The sequence below is a fragment of the Fundulus heteroclitus genome, chromosome 12 (assembly GCF_011125445.2).
Source record: "Fundulus heteroclitus isolate FHET01 chromosome 12, MU-UCD_Fhet_4.1, whole genome shotgun sequence".
NCBI lineage: Eukaryota > Metazoa > Chordata > Actinopteri > Cyprinodontiformes > Fundulidae > Fundulus > Fundulus heteroclitus.
In genome coordinates this window covers 23429027-23451631 of record NC_046372.1, presented here as the reverse complement: position 1 = coordinate 23451631, position 22605 = coordinate 23429027, and the positions used below count along the sequence as shown (strand labels likewise).

At 40.3% G+C, this 22605-nt stretch overlaps 2 protein-coding genes across 6 annotated transcripts in view; one reads left to right on the top strand and one right to left on the bottom strand.

Annotated features, from left to right (window-relative positions):
* The window catches only part of LOC105917970 (spermatid perinuclear RNA-binding protein), an 80702-nt gene extending 60006 nt beyond the window's left edge, over positions 1-20696 (bottom strand). For all 5 annotated transcript variants that reach the window (XM_036144303.1, XM_036144304.1, XM_036144307.1 and 2 more), the window contains exon 1: positions 20594-20696. The gene's annotated coding sequence lies outside the window, so the exon portion shown is untranslated. The remainder of the gene's footprint in view (positions 1-20593) is intronic.
* Positions 20697-20744: 48 nt separating this feature from the next.
* The window catches only part of sh2d3cb (SH2 domain containing 3Cb), an 86724-nt gene continuing 84863 nt past the window's right edge, over positions 20745-22605 (top strand). The window contains exons 1-2 of the mRNA XM_036144301.1: positions 20745-20869; positions 20971-21061. The gene's annotated coding sequence lies outside the window, so the exon portion shown is untranslated. The remainder of the gene's footprint in view (positions 20870-20970; positions 21062-22605) is intronic.

Below are 22605 nucleotides of genomic sequence, written 5' to 3'. Positions count from 1 at the left end.
GACAGGTCCAAATGGGGGCAGTGAAAACGCTCCATTAAACAGTTGGTATTAAATTGATGTGAAACCCTGAGGAATCCATCATTCTGTCCCTTTATGACTTCAACAGATAAAAAATGGGCTAATTTCACTGATTTATATATAAACAGCTGATGAAGAATTAACACAGAATAAGCAGCGTTGAGTTTTTTAGAAGCAGATGTTTTAAAATGACCAAAAATCTAAAATACAGATTTACTTTTTGCAGAAAACTGAGACAGAAAACATTTTCAACTCACAAATTCTAAAACAAAACCTTCATTTTTACAAACGAGTCAAATTGATGCTCAGAAATCTCTGCAGGCTGATGTAAATTATTCATTCACAGTCATTTCATTTTAATTTACTGCCAATAATTTTTAAATAACAGAAACTTTAACAAGTAAAACTTAAATGATAAAATGAATAAATCCACCAAATTGTTCTGAAAGGTCATATGTAGGTAATTCTCTAATGGCTTCATTCATTCTGAGGTTCAGCAGATAAATCTGCAGCAACAGAAAAACAGAATAAATTAAAGACATTTATGTAAATCCTGCCATGTTTTATAACAGTTGAGTTTCTGGCTTTGGCCGGTTTGGTATAAGTCAAATATTTAACTATGAATCCACAACAGTGAAGCTGTGAAACACAAATTAATCCGACTAAACTGCCTCTGCACATTTTCCTTCAGTCGTTAATAGATTCCTGTGGTTCTGATCTGGTCCAGAGTCAGATGGCAGCGGTACCAGGAGCTGCTGTGATAATGGGCTTTATCTGCGTTGGGTCGCTGTTCACATGGACCGCCGCGTATAAACCCAGAAATAACGAGCAGAGAAATTAATTTAAGTTTGGACGTCCAACAGAGACGAGAAAGTCCAGGTCTGGGTCCTCTTACCCGGATTAATCTGGGTAATCTGCCGCGCTCGCTGCAGGACATCTGCCCTTCAGCTCAAAAAGTACAGCCGTCTGACACAGAAGGTGTGTGTGTGTGTGTGTGTGTGTGTGTGTGTGTGTGTGTGGGGGGGGGGGGGTTATGAAACAGCAGCTTTACAGTTTTTATCTTTTCAGCAGGATTAGACCTCCAGTAATGCATTAATGGATCTGCTTTGTGTTGACGGCCAGAAATCCTCCAAGTACGCCAGAAATCCTCGTCCCTGGGTGATGCCTTAACAGGTGGGATAATGCATGGGGGGGGGGGGGGGGACTTTTAAGCTTCCTCCTGTATTAAGGAAGACGGCATCACTGAACTCTACATTTTTTAACACCACGGACGTGTTTAGCAGTATCTCTGGAGAGGTTGACGTCTGCTGAAGTCACACAAAACTCTTCGGTTTAAGGCGTCACAGAGGAGCAGATCCATCCATGTTTTTAACAGCTTCTCTTTATTATCGCCGTTTTTAAAGACCCCGGAGTTTAGTTCTTAATAAGTCGCTTTCAAATTCAAAAGCATAAAAAAAACAATAAAATGTCAGATTAATGTCAGATTAACAGAAGCTATTTGTCTCTAATATGTCACAGAGGTCAACTTCTCTATAAAGCCAAAAGTATTCACTCCCCTGCGTTGACTCCATAGAGATCAACATGACGTTGGTCTTTTGCAGCTCTGACACCTTTGACTCTTCTGAAAAGGTGCTCCACGAGGTTCTGGAGCGTTTATGGGGATTGTTACAGTTCTTTCCTCCACTGCGTCTGAGCAGCTTGGCCATGGCGACCCGATCCATGAAGCTCAACAGGCGGCAGGTCTGTGGAGACTATGGCGCCCCGCGGCATCGTGGTTGTTTAAACTGAGTTTAATAAACTAAAGGTGAAGAGATCAGAGCATCTGTTTGCAGGAATACTGGAAAAGACTTACGACTGGATGATAATTCAATAACAATAAATATCTATATTTATCGTATATTGATGATAGAACAAAAGGGTCAGTAAAAAGTTCAATAGAATAACAGTTGTCCCTCCTTATGAATTCTAGCCATGTAGGTTAATATTACATCATTACATCCTCCCAACCAATCACAACGCAGACCCAGGAAGCTCCGCCCCCTCACAGAGTTCAGAGAGCACATGTTCATTTTTTTTCTTTTTTTTTTAAAAAGCTTACTGTTTTGGTAAAAAGTTGGATGAATAAAGGGTTGAGTTTGAATTCAGTGTTTTTGTCTATCTAAAAATAGGTTGCTTAGCAACAGCATAAAATGGTCAGGGCTGCACTGAAAATCAATATCAATCGATACGATTTCTATTTTATCGATATGCGTTTTTTCGCATATCGTCCTGCCCTAGAATGACAACATTAATGGTCTCCATGCTCCACCACCGTCACCAAAGCACAGAATGAAACAGAGAATTAAACTATGAATAAGTTTATAGTTTATATAACGAGACGGTTCTGACTTGGAAAAGCAAACTGGTCCTTCTACAGAACCCACCAGGACCGGCTCCAGCACCAGGACAGGTTTGGTGGAAAAACCCCATGTGATGCGAGTCCTGACCTCTCAGCACGTTTTCTGCACCTTTTAGTTTCCCTGAGCAATGGTTGCTTTTTCCATTTGTTTCTTGTTCTGCATTTTTACGGTCCAGAAATGATTAGGGAGGAGTATCGTTAAGGATTTATCAATGCTACGACTCTTATCGATACGATATTTTATCTGTACCTTTATCGAGACTTTTTTAATCAAACAAAGGTGTAAAAAAACAAACAAATCATGATCACTGACTGGTTTAGTTTTTAAACATTTGGAACAAAAGCAAATTAAATAAATAATATATTTTTAATAGAAATAGAGCAATAAAAACAATATTTAAATAAGTTTATATACAAAAAAGACTAAAACACTAATTTTGAATAAAAAGTATTTTGTATGAGGGAGAAATATCTACACTGACAAAACAAAAACATAATTAATAACACTAAATAAACTCAAAACAAAAAAGAACTCTAAAATTATTAAGTATTAGTATTTTACCTGAATACAAACTAAATGTATACATTTTTTAGATTATCAATTTTAACCAAAGATAGCAGAGGCATCAGAGGGGATGAGCTGAATAAATGAGGCTGCGTGTGAATCAGTTACAGGGAGGATCTATTTAAAAAATCAACATTACCCGTTAAAGATTTATAACATATTTACATGCCGCTTTGTAATCTAGAGCAGATTTGCTCATGTGAGACTCGTTTCCTCGTCTCTGACTGACTGAGCGCCTCAGTCCTGTAATCCTAAATGTGTTTTTATCTGAGATGTTTTCCATTTTATTTGCTGTGCCCGCCTCCTCAAACAACACAGAAAAATAAAAATGTCACCAGAGCGGTCTGAAAAGTTGCTGAATAGTTGTCAACAGTGGTGATGAACGTAAGCGAGGAGATCATGAGAACGTTAGCTCCTCCCATCAGTCGCCTCAGCGTGTTTGTTGAGGAGAAGATCAACAATAAAACGTCGTTTAGGTTTGAGTCTCCCTGAAAAACTCCGTTAGGAGGACGATGAGGCTGAAGCCGGTCGGTCCACCGTGGCCCCGGGGCCGTTCTGATGCCCGGTTCAGGTACCCATCCCTAGAAATTACACTAATTTTCCCTCCTGATCGGACCAAATAAAACCTTTTTTTTAGTGAATCAGGAGTTTCTGACAGCAGGAACTGAAAACGATACGGAGCAGATTTGTAAGGCGGCTGCTCAAACTCAGAGAGAACTGCTTTATCATTTCCCTGCATGGAAGAGAGACGTTTCCTCTACTGCCGCCTTTATTAGCCTCGCAGCGTAAGGAAAGCACTTTCTGCTCCGTTTCAGACACAGCAGATTAGATTTACAGTCGATGCACGCTGCCGTGTTTCTGTTTATGGGAAATACAGCAAACAAAAAAAAATCAGATTACAAACTAACTCCATGGTAAGTATAATACTAGAGCTGGGCGATAAATTTATTTAATCGATTAATTCGAATTTACAATTCTTTAAGATTTCATTTTTGGAAAATCTGGATTTTATTTTGCCAATACACTCATTGGGTTTCCATGAAGAGAACAGCATGTGATGCTGAATATATGTTTAGGTAAATATATTGTCAAAATATTGTTAAGTGGAAACTTTTTTTTACCATAATACAAGGTACTTCATTTACTTATTAACTTTTTTTTAACTTAGTTTGATGTTCACAAGTGCAGTGAAGCCTGTTCTTAGCTCAATGTGTAATACCACTGGCAGCAAATGTTTTGTTATATTTTCATTGTTTATAATGGCACAGCTGCCATCTTGTTTTACAGCTTGTTTTTAGTTGCACTTTGAATTCAGGTCAACTCCCTGATAATGCTTGACATAAAAAGCAAGGTTTTAAAATAACTTCTTTAATTTCTTTTGATGAAACAAAAAGGAGGAAAAAATCGATTAATCAGATTTGGTATGATAAAATCTGAGATTTATTTTTTAATCCATATCGCCCAGCCCTATTTAATACAAGAGGAGCTTTGTTGACAACAGGAGCGTCTGTGAATACTAACTGAGGGTCCAGGTTGAAAAACTCCAAAACGAACCGAACGTTTAAAAAATTCAGGTGAACATTATTCAACTTTGCCCCCTTTGAAAGAACAGAGAAATAAACCTAAAAGCTTTCTGCTTTCTTACAGGTCAAAGTCATGCAGGAACATTAGAAGCATCGCCACGCAGCGACACAGCATGCAGACCTCAGCGTCCGTTAAGGTGAATCAGCTCCTGGATGCAATTTCAGCTCCTCGTCCCCGTTTCAGCCAATCAGAGCGGAGCAAGTCACCTGAAGCGAGTCGCCTGCAGCGTCTGAAGGCATGGTGGGGGGGGTGGGGGGGTGCAGGTGTGCGTGGTAATGGAGACATCACGAGGCAGAGCACGGCTGGCCGCTCGTACCTCAGAAGCTCCTCAGGAGACAAAAGGTGGAGCGAAATTTAAAACACGCTCAAACAGCGAGAGCTTCTGCTTCCTGCCATCATTCCCATCCTGCACCCCCCCCCCATCGTTCAGCCATGACTGCACGCAGTCGAGGAATTGGACTTTGGTTAGGCCGCTGACAGCATGCAGACATCGGGTATGCATCTATGAACAAGATGTTCCTGTTTTTCTTTTATGTTTAACATGAACAGAAAATAAAACATTTAGGTGGTGAAACGTTGACAATGTGGCGATAAGAAAATAGATGATTGTGAAGCTAACTACCGGTTATCGTCCATTTTATTGTTCTGATAACCGTCCCGGTTCTCCTTCACACAGACGTCTCCACAGCAGTAAGAGTGGCTCCATAAAAACCACGTTAAAAACCACGTATCTGTTCCGTTTTCTGCTCGTCTTTCTTCTTCTTGCTGTGATGCGGTCGGCCGCCATCGCTCCAAACACAGACGGCGATATCCACCTTCCAGAGGACAGCCTTTGGTGGAGTGACCGGGCTTTCTGCGTTTGTTACCGGTGTTGTGCGCAATTCTGTTCCCCCTGTGTTGGGAGCGCGCTTTGCAGCCGTTTTCACGGCGCTTCTAATTGATTTCTCGGTAAAACAACTCCTATAAGCATTTCAAGGTTGTAACATTCAGTTTAATCGGCAGCTGTTTACAAAATTGTAAAATAAAAATAAATAAACGAGGTCTTCTTACGCTGTTTTGTGTTAATTTAAATGGCAAGATAATCGGTCTTTTGTCACTTTAGTGGGACAAATAAAAGTAAGCCACCAAACACAGTATTCCAGCACGTAGTGTGTATTTATGATTTTATATTGCTGAAAAATGAGGATGGCTGATAGCAGGACACAAACATTATGGCTGTTTCTCAATTCATAAATCGAGAAACAGCCTAAGACTTCCTGAAAAGACGAGAGAGTGCAGACTTCCCTGTAAATCCTGTTGTAATGTAAAATATGACAGTTTACTGGATTAAGGAAAGTTCTAGTATACTACATGCTATCACACAACAATTTTTGAGAATTTAGAAACATTTGCTATTTATTTCCTAAAGTTTTCGGGGGAGGAGAGGAGATAATGGATATTTCAGATGTCTGAAAGACCTCGTTTATTTATTTTTATTTTACAATTTTGTAAACAGCTGCCGATTAAACTGAACGTTACAACCTTGACATGATTATAGGAGTTGTTTTACCGAGAAATCAATTAGAAGCGCCGTGAAAACGGCTGCAAAGCGCGCTCCCGACACAGGGGGAACAGATTTTCACGGGGGAACAGAATTGCGGACAACACCGGCGCCACGGGAGGCGGGAGAAGACCGGACCTGCTGCTGGCTCAGCGGGACACGTCCTACAAAACACCAGGCAGCTGCCCTGTGGCATTTAACCAGCACATAAACACTTGTTTCTACACAGAGATGATGAAACCGCTTTTTATTTATGCTTTACAATTCAAAAAATATATATTATTGATGTTACAGCATTAAGAAACTAAAAAAAATCAGGATTTATTTGGAGGAGAAACGGGACGTCCAGCGACTTTGGGCCGGTTCATTTAGACCAGGGGTGTCCAAACTTTTTGTCACGTGGGCCAAAATTGTCAATTCAAAAGTATTCGAGAGCCAAAAAACATAAATACTAATACAAAAATTGTATAAAAATAATAATAAAATAATTAAAAAAATTTAACTACCCCAAAAATGTATTGGGATTTTTTTCTACCTGTTCCACAAAATATGATCTTGCAATATTTTAATTAAACAAATCTGTCAGATTTTCTGTAGGAAAGGGATCCATAAATCATAGTAGGTCCAAAACGTAAAAAAAAGTGTTTTACACCAAACGGCTACTTTTGAGTTAATGTCATTAAATAGATGGGGTCCTATTTACTATGAAGTTAAAAAGAATGCAAAAGTTGTGGTAATTAAATTAGACGTATACTTTTTGTTGAATCTAATATTTTCTATTACAAGAAGATTTATATTTGTCTGATAATTTTGCTCTAAATTAAAATAAAAATACTGCTGGTGGCCCCAATTGAACAAAACCAGTCCAGGGGCCACAAACGGCGCTGGGGCCCCACTTTGGACCCCCGTGATTTAGACTTAGTCGCGTTTCCATCTACGTTTTCTTTTTATGCCCATTGTGAAGTATCGCATAGAACGGGTTGATGGAAACGACAAAATTCAAATTAACTCACTAAATTTAGCACAAAAAAGGTTTTATGCTCATTTAAGGTGGTTTTTGACCTTTTCAAAAAGCAGTAAATGCGCCAAAGAGGAGATGGAAACATTTGTCGAATCATTTCTGACTTAGCGAACGTTTACCTCACATGACCGACCATAACGCTTGAAAACATGCCTACAAGCAACAACAGGAACATGGGGACAGACGAAGAGACGCGAGAATCCATAAAAAAAAAAAATAATAAAAATAAAAACGCAGCACATTCATTAAAGCGTCGCTCCATCACTGATCTGTGGTCCGTGCTCGTTAGCAACATCTACTTCCTGTTTATTACACCTGACCATCTCCTGGTTAATTCGCTACAAACCAGGAAACACAAACGCGTTTGATGCACATTTTTATATTTTTTTGTGATATTTTAAAAGTTTGCTCAAATATAAATAAAATAAATTACCATTTAAAACTGTTATACAAGTCGCACCTGACTACAAGTCGCAGGATTGGCCAAACTATGAAAAAAAGTGAGAAAAACTTGGTATATATCCGTTTTAAGGCGCCATTTTAGTAACCTGTGATGGATAGTTGAACCAATATTAAAAATCAATTGTCCATAATGTTCTAGATTCATCTGTTGTCCTGTAATATCACACATCACCAGGCAGATATTCATAAAACATTACCTGACTGAGACTTCTGGCTGTTATCTGCTGATAAAAACAGGTGGTGCACCAACTTAGTAACTTCAATTAAAATTACTAAATTTATTAATAACTACGTTAGGCACCATTTATTTGGTATATAAACTAAATATACCGATGTACAACACGAGAGTTGCCATTTAATCCCACGTCTGTTTTCTACCCGTAAACAAACCATTTCACTCCAGGATCTTAATTTGTAGCATTTTCTGTAGTAATCACTAGGGCTGAACAATTAATCGCATTTTCAATATAATAGTGATTTAAAAAAACGCAATTTCCAAATCGCAGAGGTCTGCAATTTTTGGCTATGTAACAATTAGGGAATTAGACACGTCCATTAGGTGTTGGTAAAATGTTTAAAGTGGGTTTGCCTCCACATGGAAGGGAAGACAGTTGCAGCAGTGAGATAATCTAATTTTATTACTTGTTTTAGAGTTTATATAATCATACATAGCATTCTGTTCTCTTGAATAATATTCTGATTAATAAAAACATTAAAAGTTCTTGTTTTGAATAATCCTTGTTTACAAACATCTTTATCTAGAGGCCATTTGAACAGACAACAATTGTTGCTAGTGGTTAATGCAGAAAAAAGTCCAAAATTGCAATTTTGGTTGAAATATATTTTCAACCAAATGCAGAACGCAATAATTTCTGCTCTGAGTTTAGATGCTGCGGGTCTTTTAGCAACTAATCTGCACGGAGAGGAAACAAATTGATTTGTTGTTTTGTATATGTTTAAAAAGACATGATAAATTAAACTGGGGGAAAGAAATCGCATGAAATCGCAATGTTAAGATAAAAAAAATCGCAATTAGATTATTTTCCAAAATCGTTCAGCCCTGGTATTCACACATTTTTGTGAACGATGAACACAAATAATGATCAAAATGCTTAAATCTGTCGTATAATCCAAACTCAGATGTATATTATCAGAAAACCTGATCAAACCAGATCTAGTCCAGGCGACCTTTGATGGACTCACAGAACATTCTTTAAAATGGTCCCTAACGAGTATAAATCAATCAATCAATCAAATCAATTTTTCACTGCAGTCAGCATTTAAACACCCAACAGTAAACGACTCCATCATAACGACCAAAACTGGAGCAAAGTGACCCGTGAAGGGCCGACAGACCCAACGGACCAGAACCCGACAGCAGAGCCGTAAAGGCTTAAATCTGACCTGCTGACATTCGTCCAGCCTTCTCAGCACCACATACAGAACCAAACTGGTTCTAGTTGTTCACTCAGATCTTAGATGTGATGAAAGCAGGAAGTAGTAACTCAGGCCGCTCTGAGCCAGAAGCTGCGGCGCGTTCCTCAGCGCTGTGGATAAAACGGACTCCCCAGACTTCCCTGTGTGAACCATGAGTAAAAGGCTAATTTTATCAGGCGGCGGCGTAGTATTGGCCGCGGTCCAGGCGGCCGTCAGCACTCAGCCCAGTTTACTGCGTCCGTTCAGAGCCTCTGCCAGACGTGGCTCTGCTGGAGGCCTGCAGCTGGAGCGGAGCTGAGAACCAGCCTGAAATCCACGGCCAGAGGTGCTCAGCGCCGCCGTCAGACCCAGCCGCCGTAACGACATGAACCGACAACTTTACATGTGGTTTTACCTCAAGCTTTGACACGGGGACTATTAAACGGCGGCTTTTCTGCTGTATTAATTCTCCCCATGAGCCTGGATGTCTGAAACATCAACCGTTGTGTCCCTGTTGTAATGATGCCAATTATTCACAACACGCGATTCTCTTTGGGATGATGAAGACATTTCTGGAAACGACAGTTCCTCGTTTATTCCTGCTTATCGTTATTCCCACTGGGACGTCCACATCAGGGAATTTCTATTTGGATCTTTCCATGTAGGGGAATAAATGTGCTTTACTGCCATCGTTCAGCAGGAACACCGAACTTCAACCCAAAGGGAAAGACTAACTTTTGTTATGGTTGAGTTTTGGTTTGGCTTTGTTTTTCTGTTATTTTCATTTTTTCATCTCTTTTGGGTTAGATTTGACTTTATTTATTGTTAGTTTTCAGTCATCAGTTATTTTCTGTCAATTTTCACTTCACCTCCTCAGCATTCAGTCACACCTGATAATCATTTACCAGTTAATTAGTCAGACCCTTGTTTCACCTGTTAGTGCTCTATTTAAACCTCCCTCTGCCTTCAGTTCAGCACTGGGCCGTCATCATTCCTCACCTCTCCATGCCAGTCCCCGGTTTGCCTTGGAAGCGTTGCGCCTGTTGTTAAGGTTAGTCCTGCCAGTCACTCTAAAGACTGTTTGTTCCTGGAGAAGTTCTGCTCTGTGTCCTGGTGTCTCCAGAGAACTGCTAACTGGACTAGCCATCCTGGAAAGGCTCTGCTCTGTGCCCTGGTGTCTCAAGTTCTGCTAACCTGACTAGCCGCCCTGGAGAAGTTCTGCTCTGTGCCCTGGTGTCTCTCAAGTTCTGCTAACCTGACTAGCCGCCCTGGAGAAGCTCAGCTCTGTGCCCTGGTGTTTCCAATGAACTGCTAACCTGAGTGCTATGAGGCCTGCTAGCCGAGCAGCACCTAGCAAGTGTGGACTCTCTGTCTCCGGGCCGTCAGCTCCTGCCATCACATTCATCCCTGACCTTCTGCAGTCCTGAACCTCCGGTCTTCATCACTCACCACCCAGTATACTTCCTTCAATAAAGACTCAAACTTTTAGTCCCGTGTGTGTGTCCTGAGTTCATCGGTAAACAAAACCTTGACAACTTTAAATATATTTATTCATTTAACAGAGACAGTACACATTAATGAACATTTCTGTAAATTTGTCAGTATTGGTCTACAAAGCTTATTTTCAGCTTTTGTCCCTCAACCAGGTGTATATGAAATGTTAATGCATCTCATTTTGATCTGCTCCATGTAGAGGCTTACAGCTTGTTTTAATGCTAATGTAGTGTTTCCCCTACCGTTCTACAAGAAGGTCAGGGCATGTAGTGAAATATTATACGTCTGTGCGTGTTCACAGTTAATTTTATTAAAGAGCTAAATTTAACAAGCGCGTACGCGACGTCCCTATAAGCTCCTTAGTGGGGGGGTGCCTCTGCACCACGGACTGACAGGTGTGCTGCTGAGGGAAATGTAGGAATTTGTCACAAAAAATAGCCAATAAATCGGAGAGTCAGCGCGGTACAAAGCTCTATGGTCATTTTCAGATATCCTACAAAAATATTATTTGCACCGATTGTCCCAAATCACCAAAAGTTTGTCTGTTGGAAACAAAAAAAAAAAACTCCTGAGTCCATAATGGATCAAAAGCAGATCCCAATTCTAATAAAATTAAAATTGGATAAAGTTACACTCAAAATATTGTAAGCTGGCAGATCTAGATTTTAAAGAGATTTTCATTTAATCCAGAAGTAGGAAGGAATAAATGCAGGTAGCCTTCAAAATACAACCATGTTTAAATTTACACGATAGACAGAAACAAAGAGAGACAGATGGATAAATAAGAGAAAAGTTACGATAGAAAAAGCTGTATTCTGTGATATTAATGGAAAGATTACTGTAAGAAAGAATTTCTAGGGTAAACACTGCTAAAGATACGCACCTTTCAGATTCCGTCACAGGACTGATTTCCCATTAAATTTTAGTTAATTTGCACCACAAGCAGGGATGCAATGATATGAAAATCTGGTATTGATATATCGATACCCAGATATTAATATTGCTGTTATAGCCGATAACAATATTTACCAACATTATCTCCATTATCCACGCTGTAGTTCTCGTCTCTTTGCACACAATAAAAAAAATTACCACGCCGGTGACTTCGCCTCTCTGCTTCAGTTAAAGATCCCACAATCCTGTGCTGCATCACATGACCAAACAGCTTCCACATGGAAACACAACACTGGTTATTAACATCAGCCCATTTTACTTATGGAAACGATGCCGACGTTAGCACCGATATATTGTGTGTCCCTAAACATGATCCACGTAAAAGATGCTTCTGTAGTAATAATAAAGAAAATGTGATGGAAGTTTTTAGAAATTTTAAAGCTACAAAAGCAATAAAGAGAGAATCATTAGTCTCCTGTTTGATTAACCTGATAACTCTGAGGTGTTTTATTTCTGCATAAATGTAGCGTCTGAAAGGTAATCAGCTCGTTTACAGGTTGTAAACCTTCAGCCAACAGAAATCAGAGCGTGCCTTCCTTACTCTCTACTGCACGGACCTTTGTTAAATTTAAACAGCTTATTCAGTTTCTCCTTGAAAAACAGGCCCAGTGCTGAGCCGTCATCTCCTGAATACACCGGGAAACACACACAGAACGTCGAGCTTTAATGTCCTCAGCTGAGAAGATAAAAGCTGCAGCTCTGCCATCTTCAGGAACTCCTGATGTCACTCCCGATCTCCGCCGAGTTCAGATGAAGATGCGAGAGTCAGAGCGCTCATCCAGGACCCATCGCTCCCACAGAGTGGGAAACACCAGAGACCGGGTCAAAATTGACGGACTACCTGCACATATCTGCGTTTAGCAGAGGATGCTGTTACAAGATTTAATACCACAGATTTAGAGATAAATGAGGTGTAGATCAGCTCAGCGTGCGGCCGGGATGGCTGTAGTCAGGCCAGTTGAGGTCATTCCAGATAAAATAGTTTGAAGACGCTTTAAAGTTGTTTCTTTGTCAAACATGTGGTGCAATAAAGACACTTTTTATTAACTATTGGTTGTCCCACATGCCAATCATTGTGTGTGTGTCAATGTGTGTCCTCATTCCTTGTTAGTTTCCTTTTTCTGGCTGAACATGCGCACTTCTAGTGTTTATGTATCCGGTTAGCTTAGCAGTTAGCTTAGCAGTTAGCTTAGCAGTTAGCTTAGCAGTTAGCTTAGCAGTTAGCTTAGCAGTTAGCTTAGCAGTTAGCCATTCATTGTAGCTCCACTGCTCTCACCGTAGACTTTGAACATGGCTGAGAGTCACAAGAAGCGAACCGTGTTCATGTTTATGAGAAGAACAAGAAGACCTCAGTAGAAAGAAATAAGACCAGAGAGGATTTAGGAGTTGTTTTTTTTTTTCCACACAATCCTTGTGAAGAGAACGATCATGCAGATGCACAAGTTCCTTTTTGTTATTCAAAAAGGAACTTGGCCATTTCTTACCTAGTTTTCTGATAAAAAAAATTTCCACTCTACCTTTATGTCTGGATTTGAACAGGGGAAGCGTGTCAGTGTTAAGGATGTCTGGTTATCCACACCTGGTGATGTTATTAATGTGAAACATAGGAAGCTATCAAGGACGCCACCCAGATCCTTAGATACTATGCAGCTGTCAATAGAAACAAAAAAACTGTCTATTTTGGAGAAATACTGATTTTTCTTTCTATAAGAAGCTTTATTGCTGTTCAATTTAAGGAAGTTTGGAGTGAACCAAGATGTTATTTTTCATAAACAGGAGGTGAGGGATGAGGCGGGAGTATAGAACTAGGTTTACTGGACAAGTAGAGCTGGGTGTCATCTACGTAGGAATGGAAATTAATGTTAAACGTCTGGAAAACTGCCAAGAGGTAGACAGTAAATGAAGAAGAGTGGGGGTCCTAGAACAGAGCCATGAGGTACTGAGGTTTAAATAAAAGGAGTCACTGAAATTTACATTTTATTATTTTCTATCCTGGTAAAAAAAATCATTCTGATTCAAACACTAGAACTGAAAAGGGTTTACTTTCTTTTTACCATGATTCTATTGGCTCTCCTGTTGTAGCAGCGTGTCACCATCATTATGCCGATGATGCACAGATTTATCTAAAAAAGTTAAAATATGTTACATTTGTTGTTTCTTCCCATATAAATGGCACTAAACAAGCCCTTTCTACCTCCTGAGAAACTGCAAACAATCACTGAAGCCAAGCATTGATTAGGGCAGCTCTCCTTCCTGTAGGAGCCGAGGTCGTTTCTCACTGCTGAATTATTTAAATCCCAGCTGGAGACCCGAAACAATGTTTTTATTTTTTTTTGTGATGATTCACCTGTTTTCAGACTTTTACTGAACTGTTTTGCTGGGGTTTTTTCGTTGAGGTGAGCTGGAAGTGCTCCAACTGGAGAGACTGTAATCCTCATTCCAGAGTATTGCCAGGAATATCAACTCGTGTCCACTTAGATCACATTTATCACAAACTCTCCTCCTCTACCATTAATTCACTGTAGGTTAAAGGTTTTATATACTTTCAACACAGCTGAAGGTGTTCTCAGAGTAAACCAAGGTTCTGAACCTGATCTCAATCGCGCTCCACTCACACCAACAATGGCTTCTAATGACTTCAAATTGTACAGACAAACAATAATAATAATATTCTTTATTGTTTTTTGCAGTTTTGTCCGTTCTAATGTGTCCTCTTCATTTAACTTGTCCTACAAGGAGCAGTGGGCTCCTTCTGGCCAGTGCCAGGGGAACTTTCTGGGGCTAATGGGTCTTGCTCAGGGGTTCTGAACTGGCTGTCAGGACTAAGGCTACGTTCACACTGCAGGCCTTAATGCTCAATTCAGATTCTTTTGTGAAATCAAATTTTTTTGCGTGGTCGTTCACATTTCCAAATTTATGCGACTTGTATGTGATCTCCTGTGTGAACTGAATTCATACAACCTTAAGTGTTGCACATGCGCAGCTGAGGACGCGATGAAGTCACACCTGGTCGTACAGACACAGGTCGCATTTGAAAAGATCCGATCTGTGTTGTTCAGACTGTCATGAAAAGATCAGATCCAGGTGGCATATAAAGCAGACACCCCGTCTACTTTTAAGACTAATCTTAAAACTTTCCTTTGTGACAAAGCTTCTAGTCAGAGTGGCTCATGTTACCCTGAGCTATCTCTATAGTTATGCTGCTATAGGCTTAGGCTGCTGGAGGACATCAGGGTCTATTTCTCTCACTCTGCTGATTTCTCCTACTGCTCTCCAATCTGCATTGTTTGTTGTTATTTCAGCTTTTAACTTTTTGTTCTCTGTCATTTTTTTCTCTTCATAGAAGGTACACCTGGTCTGGCGTTCTGTTAGCTGTGACATCATCAGGGGAGGCAGATCATCCTCTATTACCATCTAACATAGAAAGTACTCCTGGGTCAATGTGAGCTTCTGTGCTTTCTGTGTCTCTGCTCTGTCTTCTCTAAGCCCCAGTGGGTGGAGGCAGATGAGCGTTCACACTGAGCCTGGTTCTGGTTCTGCTGGAGGTTCTCCTCCCTGTTAAAGGGGAGTTTTCCTCTCCACTGTCGCTTCATGCATGCTCAGTATGAGGGATTGCTGCAAAGCCATCAACAATGCAGACGACTGTCCACTGTGGCTCTACGCTCTTTCAGGAGGAGTGAATGCTGCTTGGAGAGACTTGATGCAACCTGCTGGGTTTCCTTAGAGAGGAAACTTTCTCACCAACCTGGAGGATCTGATGGAGTCTGACTTTGGAAAGAGTCTTGAGATGATGTGTGTAATGAATTGGTGCTATATACATAAATATAATTGGATTGAAATTGATTTATTGGGTCACTTCAGGCTGCAGTGTGAACGTAGCCTAAATCCTCACAATATTAGTATGACGTTTGCTAATTTACTGGAAGCATGATGGTTTTCATGATGGAGTCACATCTGACCCGGGTTACAGGACGATGGAAAAGGAGAAGACCTGTTATCACAACACGAGTTTCACCAGGCGGCCCCGATCAGGACTGGGAGAGTTTGATCTCTGCTACACACGCATCATATTCTCTTCACACGTGTTTGTTGTAAGGATGACTGAAACGGAGGAAATCACGGTCATTTTCAAAGCTGCTTCCAACGAAAGACGATTCACAAGGGAAACAAAATGCATTTTCTGCGCGTCAGACGAGGCGCTGAATGAGCAGGAAATGTTGTCCTGCAGCCTTTAAGTTCATTACAGATGCACTTCACTTGTGCTGTGGCTGAACACCTGCTGGCTCCATCAGGGTCTGGATGATTTTGTCTTCATGCAGGGAATCTTTTTATAAAAAGTGTCGCCTCTACATCCCCCTCAGTGGCTGTGGCTTCTGCCCATTTCCCTCCGGTTCTAATCGACAGTCCCCGGTGGGAGAGCTGCCGTTTTAGAGGAAGGACGGGGCCTGATTGCCCCCCCCCCCCCCCACCACACAATTAGACCTGTCGTGATAATTGCTTTGTGATCGCTCTCTGCTGCCGGGGGAGAGGGGGGGCAGATTAGTTGAGGAAGCGGGCCAGGTGAGGTTAATAAGTGCAGTTCCAGGGGATTGTCTAATCAATCTCTTTCCACTTTACATGCAGCAGCATGCCAGGACTGAGGGAAGTCCCCAGAGACCCCCCCCCCCCCCCCCCAATCGGCTGAGGAAACCACAGTTTTTCTGTCAGCTTTCAGCACCAGCAGGATCAGAGGGACATTTCACCTGCAGAGCTGCTCTTCTCGTCTTCTTACCAGAAACTCCAGGTTCATAAAGCCTCGCTATGAACTGGATTTATTCATTTTTCTTTGTTCTGGTTTGTATTTTTTTTGCCTTCCTATAAAGCCCTTTGGTTCAGTTCTGACTGAAATGCTGTAAAAACAAAATGTGACTGACTGAAAGCACAGATATCTGCTGTTCTCAACGATGTTTGCAACGTTAACCCAGAAAACTACAGATGTTCTGATCGGAGGCTTTATGCAGCTCCGTCCTGCCGGTTCCAGATCGTTCTCAATCAGCCTTGTTAATAAATGTTTAAAATTAAATACAACAAGAATTTCTCAGCAACCGCCCAAAGTTACAGAGCTTCCTCTGCATCTCTGATAATCTGTAAATGCAATAAAACCCTCCTGATTACGGGACGAAGCAGGATCTATAAGGTAAAACCAAACAAAATAACAACTATTTTGTATTTTAAAGAACCGACTTGAGCTCTCTAAAGCGCTAAGGGGAAGTTTATTCCTCCTCCTTCTTAGAAACATTTTTAATCTTGATACATTGATATTTAAATTAATCGTCTGTAAACATAATGCGCGTTTGTACTGTTATCCCTTTGGCCCAGATAGGTTAAAGTGAAATATGTTTTTGCTGTCTATTATGTTTAAAAGTTGCAAAATAAAATAAAAACTTAAATTACAAAAAGAAAAATATGCAAATATATAAGAAACCCTATTGATCAGAGAACCGTTCCCCGGCAGAACCACAATTCTCTGCAGAACACCTCAGAACACCGGAACAAGCCGGCTGCCTGGAAATCAGACCTCTGATTAGGGCTGAACAATTAATCGCATTTTCAAAATAATCGCGATTTAGAAAAATGCAATTTCCAAATCGCAGAGTCTGCAATTTTTGGCTATGTAACAATCAGGGAATTAGACGCGTCCATTAGGTGTTGGTAAAATGTTTAAAGTGGGTTTGCCTCCACATGGAAGGGAAGACAGTTGCAGCAGTGAGATAATCTAATTTTATTACTTGTTTTAGAGTTTATATAATCATACATAACATTAAGTACAGGTCAATCAGTTTAATACATAGACTTGTTTGTTGGTTGGACTTTATGTTCAACAAGGATTGATGTCCAATTAAATTAAAAGCTGTTCTCTTGAACAATATTCTGATTAATAAAAACATTAAAAGTTCTTGTTTTAATTAGTCTTTGTTTACAAACGTCTTTATTTAGACGCCATTTTTGTTGCTTGTGGTTAATGCAGAGAAAAGTCAAAATTGCAATTTTGGTTGAAATATATCGTAGGCAGAACACAATAATTTCTGCTCTGAGTTTAGATGCTGCGGGTCTTTTAGCAACTAATCTGCACAGCGAGGAAACAAAATGATTTATTGTTTGTATATGTTTAAAAAGACATGATAAATTAAACTGGAGAGAAAAAAAAAAAATCGCATTAAATCGCAATATTAAGAAAAAAAAAATCGCAATTAGATTATTTTCCAAAATCGTTCAGCCCTACCTCTGATTTGATCTCGTTTGATCCTCGTTAAGCTGAAACTGCCAGAATATCAGAGCCGAACCATAATAATAACAAGAATAATGCTTTTTTTTATTGCTTAATGAGTCTTGGTGCTGATGGAAAACGTTAATCCTGATGTGAAACCTTCTCCTGCGTCTGATTTAAAGAATTTAACGTTGAATATCATCTGCACAGAAGTGATAAGGTCAATAAAAGGCTGAATGGTGCCAGAGGAAGTGCGATAGAACGGACCTAGAACCGACCTCAGGGTGAGAATATCTGCAGTGAGAACCCAGACTGGTCCGTCCTGTACAACCTGAGCATCATGTCTGACAAACAGAACCAGAACCAGAATCTTATTGTCCCACGTCAGCCGGCTGCTGTTCTCTGGGCTTTAGGTCCAGATCGGCAGAGGAAACGCACCTGAACAAACCAGTTGACACCTGTTAGAAGATTTATTTTTATTCACTTTAAGCTTCCAGAATGTCTCCTCTGTCATGTTAACTGAATCTCGTCTCAGCGTCGTCGTCCTGCTGCAGCTGCTGCAGAGATCGGGCCGGCCGGCGTTATTATTTCCCAGGAGAGCAGCGGCTCACCGGATCTTCAGCAGTTTCCCATCGCTTCACGGCAGCAGGGCTGGAGGACGGCGCTAAAAATACAACCCGCATCTCCAGATTCTCATTAGCCGGTTTTTATGCAACTCCCTGCGACGGTTTGAGGCGTCCTCGGCGTTAAGCTGCCACCAAAAACCCAGTTTTTTATGATTATGATTCTCCATTTGTGCAAATTTCATCAGATGACATGAAAAGCTGCCTCAGTGCTGCGTTACATTCTCCTGATGTTTTGCATTTAATCGGATTAAACGTTGAATTCTCAGCATTTCTGCAGATTTAGCTGATTTGGTTCTGAACTGGTACCGACACACAGCTGAATAAATCCAGTTCTGATTCATTCCTACGATCACTTTAACAATAAACAGGAAATGTTTTGCTGTATCATTAGAATGAGCTCATATAAAAAAGAATTTAATTTAAAAAAAAATGAAAAAATAAATAAAAAGTATTTTAAAAAAACTATTTTAAATAAAAAAGAAAGAAAGAATGAACTCATATTTATACGTACACTGTTAAAAAATGTCAGATTAGTGTCAAAATAACAGAAGCTTTGCAACTATAAGAGCTTTAACTCTTCTAAGATGAGGTTCTGGAGCGTTTATGGGGATCTTTGATCATTTTTCCAGAGGCTCATTTATGAGGTCAGACACTGATGTTGGACGAGGAGGCCTGGCTCTCAGCCTCCACTCCAATTCATCCCAAAACTGTTAGCAAGCATTTCAGTTTAAAGTTCTTCCAGCATCAGTGGCAATAAGCTTTAATTTATTATTATTGCTATTTTTTGTTTTACATGTTTAAGTTGAGCTTTACACTAAATATGTGTTACTGATAAGTGCTACAAATGTTACAACACTTTTGTTCATATGGCAGCAGAACATTAAAATAAAAGTGCTCTTTACACTACTTTTGAACTCATTCTTGGAGTTTGTAAATACAATGCGATTAATCATGATTAATCAGGCAAATTATGCGATTACTCGCGATTAAATATTTTAATCGTTGCCCAGCCCTAGTTGTAAATTTTACTGATTCGATACGATTCTCTATACGTAGCTCAGCTTGATTGGATTTGACTCCAATATCGATATTTATTACTTTCCAATTAATGTTCAAAGTCATTCAATCACCGAAACCAGCCAAATATTATATTTATGTTCAATTTATTGAACACTGATATATTAACAGGAAAACAAAGTGCATTTGGTTCAATGCATTTAACGTATCACAGAAACCAAAAATGTGCCCAAACGTTTGATATTAGCCCTAATATATAGGGCTGTGCATAAAAATCGATACATATATTAATATCGTTTTTTTTTTAAACTATTTAATAATGATATTCTGGCTTTCAATATCGATATACCTCCCAACCCCTAGGGGGCGTGATCACAGCGCACCATTACTGTTCACATCGAGGAAGAGAGACAAATTTGCGGAACGGCCGACAGGATTTTAGATTTTAGAAGCTCCTTCGTCCCTAAAATCAGACGTTTAGGCACATTTTTTGGTTTCTGTGATAAGTTAAACCCATTGAACCAAATGCACTTTATTTTCCTGTTAATATATATAATATAATATAGATAGATAGATAGATAGATAGATAGATAGATAGATAGATAGATAGATAGATAGATAGATAGATAGTTCCCATTTTATCTGCATGCTTCTGGTGTCACTTTACTGCAGGTAAAGGTATAAAAGGTTATTTAATATCTATTATAAAATAAAAACTATTATTTAAAAAAATCAATTACAAAACATCAGCTTAAAGCCCTTTGAAACGTTAAAGTATATCATAGCCATCCCCTCCATCATCCTTTCACAGTGGCGCTGAGAGCAGCGGGCAGGTGCGCTGGCACGTGGCGCTAGGTGGCGCTGCTGGGTGCGGACCAATCAGGGAGCAGGTGTGGGATCACAGACAGGTGCCGCGTCCTCCTCTGACCAACACCTGCACCGATAACCGCCTAAAAACTTTACCTAACGGACACCACCGAGCTGCTCCGGACCGGACCGGGACCGTCTCCCCCTGACAGCCGGCCGCCTCGGGACGGTCCGGTGTTCACCGCCCGGTTAACGGTGAAACTCACCTTGAAACCGCTCGTTTAAAAAAACAACCAGCACACAGTGGGACGTTCAACAGAAAGCACCGAATCTGAACCAACGGGAAGGGGATGAAGTTACCCCCGCAGCGCAGGACAGAAGCAGCGGCGGCGGCGGCAGCCCCCCTCCGCTCATCCCGAAAACGGTCCCCAGAAGCGGACTTACCTCCTCCGCTGACCACCGTGAGGTGAACCGGTCAGAATATCTCCACAAAAAACGGTTCGCTTCTCTGCGGCGGTTCGGTGTCCTGTGACCGTAACTAAGTTTGTATCCGAGGGGAAGAGAGAGAGAGAGCGGGAACAGCGGCGTCGGTGTCCGGCCAACCTGCTGCCTGAGCTCCGAGCGGCGCAGGGGGTAACGGAGGCAGCGGTCCGCGCATGCGTACTAGGACAGCTACTGCAATGAATCAAAGATCGTCTAATGACAAGATGCCTCACTCAGGTTAGAAAACCCTGTTTTGTTTTTAGCAAGGCATTCTTTTCTCTAAAGATGTTGGTGAATTGTTATAATATTTCCATCAGATTTATTTTTTCTTCTCACAGTGAGAGAAGAAGATTAGAGAAGATTTGGTTGGATGGAAACAGATGGCAGGTGAACCCCTGAAAGAGAAAAAAACAGAAGAAGAGCAATAAGGTAGGGATTCACAGGGTAATTTTTTTTCTCTACCATCACAAAAAGATAAATTAACAGGAATAAACTAAATGAATACACTGAAAATTTGGTTTGCTTGTCAAAAAAGATGGTTAAAAACGCAGCTCCTAGCTGTCCCAATGTGATAAAACCTGCTAGCACTTTTTAAAGAGGATGTGATTATTTATTATTTGCATCCATAAAAAAAATATTTTTGAGTTTGCTTGCTTGTTTCCGTTTGTTGGAGATATGCCACAGCGTTCTGATGCCGAGTTTTGTGCAAACACTGAAGAAAAGTGTGAATATACACCAACCGATCAGCAGCCTATCTGTCACGTCTCCTGATGGTACTAAAGCAGCTCTCCTCTGTTTCCAGTGTGTAGTCTGGTTTTAACCCAGATATGCTCCACAAATCCATGTTAAACAGACAACCATGATACAACAGACATAAATAATCCTTCATTTAGTCTTTGAAATGAACATTAATATGGAGGGATGGAGCAACAACAGACACTATGCCCCTTAACTGGCTGCTGTTAAATTTTTGGATTCTGTTTTTTCAAAAGCAAGGTCACCAGGAAGAATCATTTCAGGATTTCTGAGGAATATGATGTTCTGTCTTCCCATCTTGGCACAAAGTACTGGAAGGAAACATGAGTTTTATGCAGAACTGTCCAAAATTTAACTAAGACAAACAAACTGTTAAATAGGCTACTCTGCGAGAAGGAAGGGAATTGTTCTTGTTCTCTTTGTGGCAAGAACAGAAAAAAATAAGTAATAAATTTTGTCTGTGACAAACTGTGACATCACATGGATAATGAGTCAAATCCGGGTCTACAGCCTTCTGACCATGAACTACAAAGTACCGCTCTCTTCTTTCTGGACATTTTCATTGATTTCCATAAGGTGGGCTGTGCTTATGCGTCATTTCACGCAAAGGATTGAGAAAGGACTGCGGGACACCTTAAGGCAGTGTTTTTCAACCTTTTTTGAGCCATGGTAAATTTTTCTTATTGAAAAAATCACTAGGCACACCACCAACCAAAATGTTAAACAAATGATACTCTGTTGCCGCCTATATTAACAATATAGTCGTTCTTATCAAAATGTCTTGAATAGGAATCAAATAAAGAAATGTATTTTCTTTTTCATCTTTTATTATATATTATATTTCACCATATACCAAGCACAACGGAGTTGGTGTCGTTGCATCCCCGGTGAAAGTGAATCCACATGAAATGTAACTCTCACTGTATTTGCCTTCTTTTGACACCAACTCTTACTAGGGTCTTCATCTGGGTCCGAATTTTTTCCAGTGCTCAGATCAGAGTAAGCATTTTTTCTTTGCAAAAACCTCTTCATCACCGTCGTCACAGTCTTGCTAGCTACAATGCTCTCACTGCTACCTGTCACCTTCATGCATCAATTCAATTCAATTTTATTTATATAGCGCCAATTCACGAAACATGTCATATCAAGGCTCTTTAGAAACTCAAATTCAATCATATTATACAGATTGGGTCAGAATATACAGATTGGTCAAAAAT